Below are 7,480 nucleotides of genomic sequence, written 5' to 3' on the forward strand. Positions count from 1 at the left end.
ATGCAATATAGCTACATCAGCCTGATGTTGCCTGGGCCAAGGAGAAAGGGAAGCAGGAGAGGTAGAGCTTATTGACTGGGGAGGAAGCTAGAAAAAGAGAGGTTAAGGGAGTAGATGGAATTTTAGTTTGAAAAATTCTTGGATCACAGCCCAGAGGTATTGTTGTTGGAAGCTATGGAAAGGTATTCAGTACATCATCCTTTGATTTTGCTCAAAAATTTGAAAGTCTAGATGAAAACTGAATATGTGCTTTCAGATAAAAGTCTCTGACAATTACTACCCTACACAGTAATAATGCGTACGCTCAAACTCATTCTTAAAAGAATTGCGTCTCAGAAGTCAGAGTACAACCAGCCCTCTGGTTTGCTTTCTCATTTATGTATACACTGTCATAAATAAAACTCCTTCAGAGCTGTTGGGAGAGGGGAAAAAAGAAAAAAACCCACAGCTTTACAAAATGGTTGTCTATTAGTGTTTAAATTCAGGCCTCATCCAGATTAAAGACATGTAACAACTGACAACAGAAGCGTATCAGAACTAGAACATTATTAAAAGCTCAGGGCTTCAGTCTCACATTTGCAGCATTTATCACATGTCCTGCAATGCAGCATGGGGTGACTTTTTAAGAACAAATAATCTTCAAGGACCTGAAAACATCTTCCCAGTCCTCCACATTCTCCCGTCAACCTTGTAAGGTACCAACAGGAGCTAACCACATGTACTCTGTACTTAAGTGCACTGCATTTTTGGGTCTAACTAGATGGTGGAATCACTGGGTGGAACATTTGGTCATGGCAGAATTGTTGAAATTGAGATAAGTGTAGGGGTTTGCTGTGGAGAAGGCTCAGCAGCTGAGCACAGAACAGGTAGAAGTAGCTCCTGCTCAACTCCACCTGCCTGCATGACAGGTTGGTATTAGTGGATGTGGTGTCAAAATGCTAATATGATGTATAATCTATAAATGCAGAAGAAAAATCTCATGGGCACATCTTGCTCAAAGTTAAGACTGTTATAGATTTTCCCATTTTCAAAAAGTTCTGGTGTTACTGGGTACCCTGATAAGAAAGGACCATGAGACCTTCATTACATAATTCATTAGCACAAGATCCATCTCCTACATTTTCGTAGCTAGGCAATAAATATAGCTTTTATACAGGCTTTTTCCATCGTTACCACCACTTTACAGAAAGAGATGAGAAAGTAATTTTCAGCAAGCAGGTCAGTGGAAGAAAAAAAAACAGAGCATTGGTCTCCAAGTCAGTTCAGAGATGTCATCTGTGTGCCACTTGTTTCCCATAAAACTTCTGCATCATCTCCTCGTCTCTCGTATTAATCCTGTTGGCATTCTGGCAGTCTGATCATTCCCATAACTCCTTTTACCATTATACTATGTACAAGGAAAAATTTAACCAAAAATCTTGACAGTTTATTATATAATGATATGGTGACTAAGGATTCCCCATTCTACATAGCTGCGCTTAGTCACTTTTCACAGCCTGTTAGAAATGATCCAGAGAACAGAGGTAAGAGAAAAATTATTAGAGAGAATATTAGAATTGTCCTATTCATGGACTCCTTGAAACTACTGAACTGTACATACAGAACAAAATGCAAGACTAAGGCTTTTTTTTTTTACAACAGTAAAATTCACACATTTCTACTGGTTAATTCTAGGTCCATGTATTTTAGGTAAGCCTGTAGCTGACAGGCTGTTTATTATAGTACACTAATATTTCTTGTCCAAAGTTAATGCAAGAAGTTTTTAGTAAAAAGCCTATGTTTCCTTAAAATTCCCTGCCTCTAATAGGCCACCATTACATATTTTCAGGCTAGGTAATAAATATTTAAGTGAACAATTAAGTTTTCAAATAGAAGTTAACAAAGACAGATTTCTAACACCACTAAATCACAAAGCAAGTTCAGGACAATACTCAAATCTTCATATTTACAGCAGTGGAACAGCAAACTGGGAAACAGAAACACAAACTCCAATGTTTATATTACAGTCATAACAAATTATTATGCAACAAAACATTATGCAACCTATGACTGTTCAGCAATCCTTGTTTAAAAGCAAACTGTAAATTGAAAATACTAAGAAAAATCAAAGCATATTTTTAAATCTTTGGAGTACAGTTTAAGCTCTGACCAATCATATAGCACCCCCTGGCAGACATTTCTTACAGTCAACTGAAAGAACCAGAATGGAGAACTTTCTACATTTTATCTTTCTATTCCATATTAAAAGAGAATGCAACTATTGGAGGGAAGTGAATTAAAAAGGAATATACTAGCAAATTCGTTAACCCACAGGAATTAAAATGATCCAGTGAAGAATTCTGTTGAGCAGTTGCTAAAAGAAATAGCACAAACAAAAGCAGACAGATGAAAATAAATTTCACTTTAGCAAAGCTGTTTTAAATGACAAATTAACACCACTTATGCTTGTGTTGGGACCAAAGACTACTAGCGCTACTTCCCATGTTGCCATACTTTGACAGAGACAGCAACATGAATTGGGAAAAAAACCCAAACCAAAACAAAACCACACTTGGCACCAAAATCATATAAAAATTAACCTATCTTTCATGGGGCATTACTGTATAGATCTGTTCTTCACAACAAGAACTCAAGGTAAACTGATGCTGGACGTACCATTTCTTACTGCTTCCTGGAAGAAATACCTTTTTTCCATCAAGCAGCCCTTCCTGCTCCCTAGAAAATTTTCATTCAAAGCATCTTCTGGGTACTTCAGGCCCACTTTTTTTCCTGCCTAACTTGTAGCCACTCTATTGGCTGCACTTAGCTGTTCAGATTTCAGAACTGCAAGTGAACCTACAATATTATGTCCAATTCCAGGGAGGATTTACATCATGTCTGGCTTTTTTTTTTCTTTTTCTTTTTTTTTTATTGCCAATGAAACACATGCACTTACCAGAGCTCATTTACTTTGCATATTATGGAACAGAGGTAGCGACTTTCACTGTTAAAAGACAAGCATCTTCTAGCTGAGAGATACCAGATATGTATTCAGATTAACCAAGCTTCCTAATCAAATCCCCAAAACCCTTGAGTTTCTCTTCAGATCTCTCTGATTCTCACCCTAAAACCAAAGGAACAAAACACAGGCTAAGCCACTGCCCTGAGCCACTGACTAAACCTTGTAGCACAATCCCACCAATATGGCAAATGTTTTTCTTAACACAGTAATAGTGCAGTGGCGGAAAGAATTGGGGGTAAGGTAAGGTTTGGAGGAGAGGCAGGCTTGATAGGCAATACTGGTGGACAGGGAGACATACAGTGTCACTAGAAGTATGACGATCTGCATGACACTTATCTAGAAAAAGCTCTCCCTCATTAAAGCAGCCAAGCAGCCATAAGGTAAAAGGGAATATCCTTGCATACATAAAATTGGTTAAAAAATAGAAAACAAAGTGGGAGTAAATAAATATCTTTTAACAAATAGAATGCTAAATCACCCTACAGTAGCACCTACTCTGTTCAACAGCACGATGTGATTTTACTGATGACACTAAGTTATACAAGGTAATAAGAGGACTTGAGTGAAGAAGGATTCCGAGTCATGGCCTGACAACAAAACAGCAGATTTTACTCAGCAAGCCTCAAAATAATGAAAAAGAGGTAGTTCTTCACACAACCCACAGTTAAGCAGTAAAGGTTTTTGCAGATGCTGGAAATGAATACAGGCTCAAGAGGAAACAACAACTTCATGGCAGAAAATGCTACTGATTACCTCCACGTATGCAGGAACCAGTCATGACTCAGGAATGTAGAGTCTGGGATAGCAAATGGGGTAGGGAAAGGGAAGTACATATTTGCTCTGTTCTTACATTCTTCCTTAAGCATCATTTGTGGCTGCTCTTGGATTCCAGTTATCAAGCTATATGCGGATCCACTACAGCTGCTTTTGTTCTTATGTAATATAACTTACTGAAGTACTTATGGTCACTCCCACAGTGTAAGAGTTAGCGGTACAAGCTTGCTGCATGAGTAGTTACCTTCCTTCTCTTTCCCATTGAAGATTTAACATTGCAAGCAATTGTAAGATGCTCTGACATCATGTTCTCTTTGCCAAATCAAATATTTTGCATCTGCTATAGGCTGAACAGAAAAATTCAAATAAAAGTGGTTCAGTTATTACTAGTGCAGGCACAGATAATGACGGCTGAAGCTGTACCTTAAATTTACATCGCCTGTTTAGATTAAAGTATAATTTTAACATTTATAAGAAGTTGTATTATACAGTAAATTAGCATTTCTGCACTGTAATTACATTCTTAAGACTTGGATCATACCCTCAAAGCAGTCTCTCTTGCACAGGGTAACAAAGCTCTAGCATAAACTAGCAAGGGCTCTAGTATTGGCAGAAATTAAGCTCTAGTATGGGCAGGAATTAACAAATTCAGCTTTCTTGCAGACTGTAGGCAATGCGGGCAGATCACATTTCAGTTTAAAAAAAAAATACAACCCAAAAACCACTCACTACACTGGAAAGCCACCAGATTTCTACAAACGGTAGAAATCCCATTTCCTCGCACACTTGGCAAACCGAAGAAGACAAAGCAGGTGAGCCTTGACATAACCTTGATGTGGTTCAAAAAGTAACATGGTTTAAAACATCATTTCAGCTTGGTGCTCACATACTTTGATAGTTCTGAGAGAATTATGGAGTGTGACCACAAAGCTGATCGTGCAACTTTCTTTGTAACTGATCATACGGAGAGTTCCATCCATGCAAAACCAACCACACAATCCCACAGCCTTATAGCATGTATAACATTACTCTTGCCATCTCAGGTCCGGGAAAAGGGAGACAGAATAATGTGACTTCAAGAATATATTTTCCATGTGCAGCACAGAGAAGCCAAAACATATGCACCTAGTTCTCCCTGCTAATGCTTACTGTAAGTACATGTCTAAGATTTGGATTAGGGTTTGGAGGGGGGGGGGCTGGGTTTGGGTTTTTGTAATTAAGTTACTAAACGTATTTTCCTGATGTTTGGCAATTACTGCCTTCTTCATACAATCATAAAATAGTTCGGATTGGAAGGAACCTTCAAAGGTCATCTAGTCCAGCCCCCTCATTTTACAGAGCTATTCACCAGTCATGTAATTTCAAGTTAATTTACCCCCAATTCTCCATGCAAACTCTACCATACCAACTGTAGCAACCATAACCAAAAAATCTCCCCCCCCCCCTTTTTTTTTTTACATTTTCTAATACAATAGCTCGTTTCAGATGAGATCTTTTGTGGTTGCTTGGAAACAACATTCTCTTTAATTGTTTCTGAAACACATCTAACTTTCCCTCCCCTGGCAACACTGGAAAAAAACAATTTTGGCTTTCTTACATGTTACCTGTGAGACAGTTTCCAATTTCTTTTCATGTGATACATGGTGTTAATGGTTACTTTCCTACCTCACTGACCAGAAGTCTACAAGTTACAAGACCAGCTTTGCTAAAGACTGGTATGGAAATCAGCATAGCATATTCTGGAACTGATTTTTCAGGTTTTTGTTTGCTCTTCCTTGCTGTTGTGGTGGTGGTTTTTTAAAAGAAAAACATCAAATATACTACCATTAATGATTATACTGCAAAATTAAGCATACTCAAATCTTAGGAAAAATGACAAATTTTAAGTTGCTCAAGCAATCTTTTCCCAGATGCCTCTTAGAATGGCTAATAATGCAGTCTTAACATAAGCTAGTATTGTTTTCCTACGTATCCATTTTAGGCACTTAAATAGCAGACACTGCCATCTCATCTTTTTTGAGAAGAAAACTGAAGCACAAGACTATGATAGTTAAATACCTCCTTTCAGTAAATCCAGCTAAACATAGACTATCATTTATGCTAAGGTCAAGCAACAGAATTAGAGAACACCTGTGAAGAATTCAGTTTTAAGTAATTTACTCAGTATTACAAAGAATATCTGCCACAGATTTTTTCCATCTTATCCTTCAATTACCCTGATCTGAAATCATTCTTCCAGCAAAACATTCACATAGTCTACACACAAGTCTTAAACCTCAGCCTGCTTCACAGCGTCAGTTCATTTCTAGAGCAGGTCTGTCCCATGCAATGGCTCAAGCATATAATCATGTAGGTATGTGCTTCAGTATGTACAAACCTGGGTGGAAACAGGTTGTGTGAGGAGCAGAGGAGGGTTGGCAACTTTAATACCAGTATTTTTTTCATTGACATTGCAACAGCAAATGGCATTTCCTCATTGACTTTGCAATAGGATTAACTTCCCAATCCTGGTTGTTCTAATGGCTTTAATGCAAATTGTGTTGCTAAGTGGAAATATGCTGAATGTACTGAGGAGACAAAAAGAAATCACTGGTGTTTTGGAGCGGGTTTGTGAAAATATATTGGCTGGGATTATTCTTCTCTTGTTTCTCCAACATAAATTCATAGTCTGGATTAGGTAAACCAAACCAGGGTACATTTTAGATAGTAAAACATCATATGGCGATTACAATCTTACATGTTACAATCTAACCACCTCTGCCACAACAGAAACACACCAGTACTAGAAACAATGGAAATTTTTGTGCATGCAGACAGAATCAGTCAAGAAACCTTCCTTTTGGAGTATCTCCTAGTAGGAAGTACTTTCTTAAAAAAAACAAAACAGAACAAAAAAACCCCAAACTATTAAGTGTTTTTACTCTTTCTAGTCTCACAGAAATAAAGGTGTTCTGCTTAACTGAGGCCAAAAGCTGTTCTGCAAATGATGTTCTGGACAGCAGATGGATAGGGCAAAAGTTTCAGTCATGTGGAATTAGAAATCGAAACTTTATGTTTGAAATGAAATGTGTCGTGAGTATGTATGAAAATTGTCATGATAAAGTAAAATGGTGCCACTGTTTCAGGGATTACTTTTAAGCATTGAGTATTAGCAACTTTGAACTGCAATTTCTGGATGTTTATCTACATTTAGAACAAGACCAAATAAAAGCCTTAATGGGAGCCCTGGGTTACAATCTCTGGTTTAGGGACTACTCAGGTATTTTATGCAGTAATATTTCTTACTGTAAAATAAAGAAACATTCTGTAATATTCTGTGTTCTCCTCCTTCTTTGGGTAAAGACCTCTGATTTCCCTCCTGCATAACTTCAACAGGAAGTGTATAGCAAGCTACAGACCAGTAGTAATGGCACATCCCCCTTTCCATGGGTAAGAGCACTAATTTTTAGCCTAGTTGTAGATGGTGTATCAATATAACATAATCACTTCTTCTATTTGAAGAAAAAAAATTTTTTGTAAAAGACATGATTACTGCTAGTATACAGTATAGCCAAGTCTATTTTCTGGATCAGGTTATTGCACCATATTAGATGAAGCAAAGCCTACCTAGGGTAAAAAAAGGCAAATGAATTTACAGCCTGCTTACACCAGACCAGTTCTGGACAAAGATTCAGAGATGGGTGTAACTACAGAAATTGAGAGTAA

At 37.6% G+C, this 7,480-nt stretch overlaps 1 protein-coding gene across 5 annotated transcripts in view; it reads right to left on the reverse strand.

Moving 5' to 3' along the window:
• TASP1 (taspase 1) overlaps positions 1–7,480 on the reverse strand; it is an 89,891-nt gene that overhangs the window by 62,408 nt on the left and 20,003 nt on the right. The window lies entirely within an intron of this gene.

This window comes from Egretta garzetta, unplaced genomic scaffold (genome assembly GCF_000687185.1).
Source record: "Egretta garzetta isolate BGI_Z169 unplaced genomic scaffold, ASM68718v1 scaffold252, whole genome shotgun sequence".
Classification (NCBI taxonomy): Eukaryota; Metazoa; Chordata; class Aves; order Pelecaniformes; family Ardeidae; genus Egretta; species Egretta garzetta.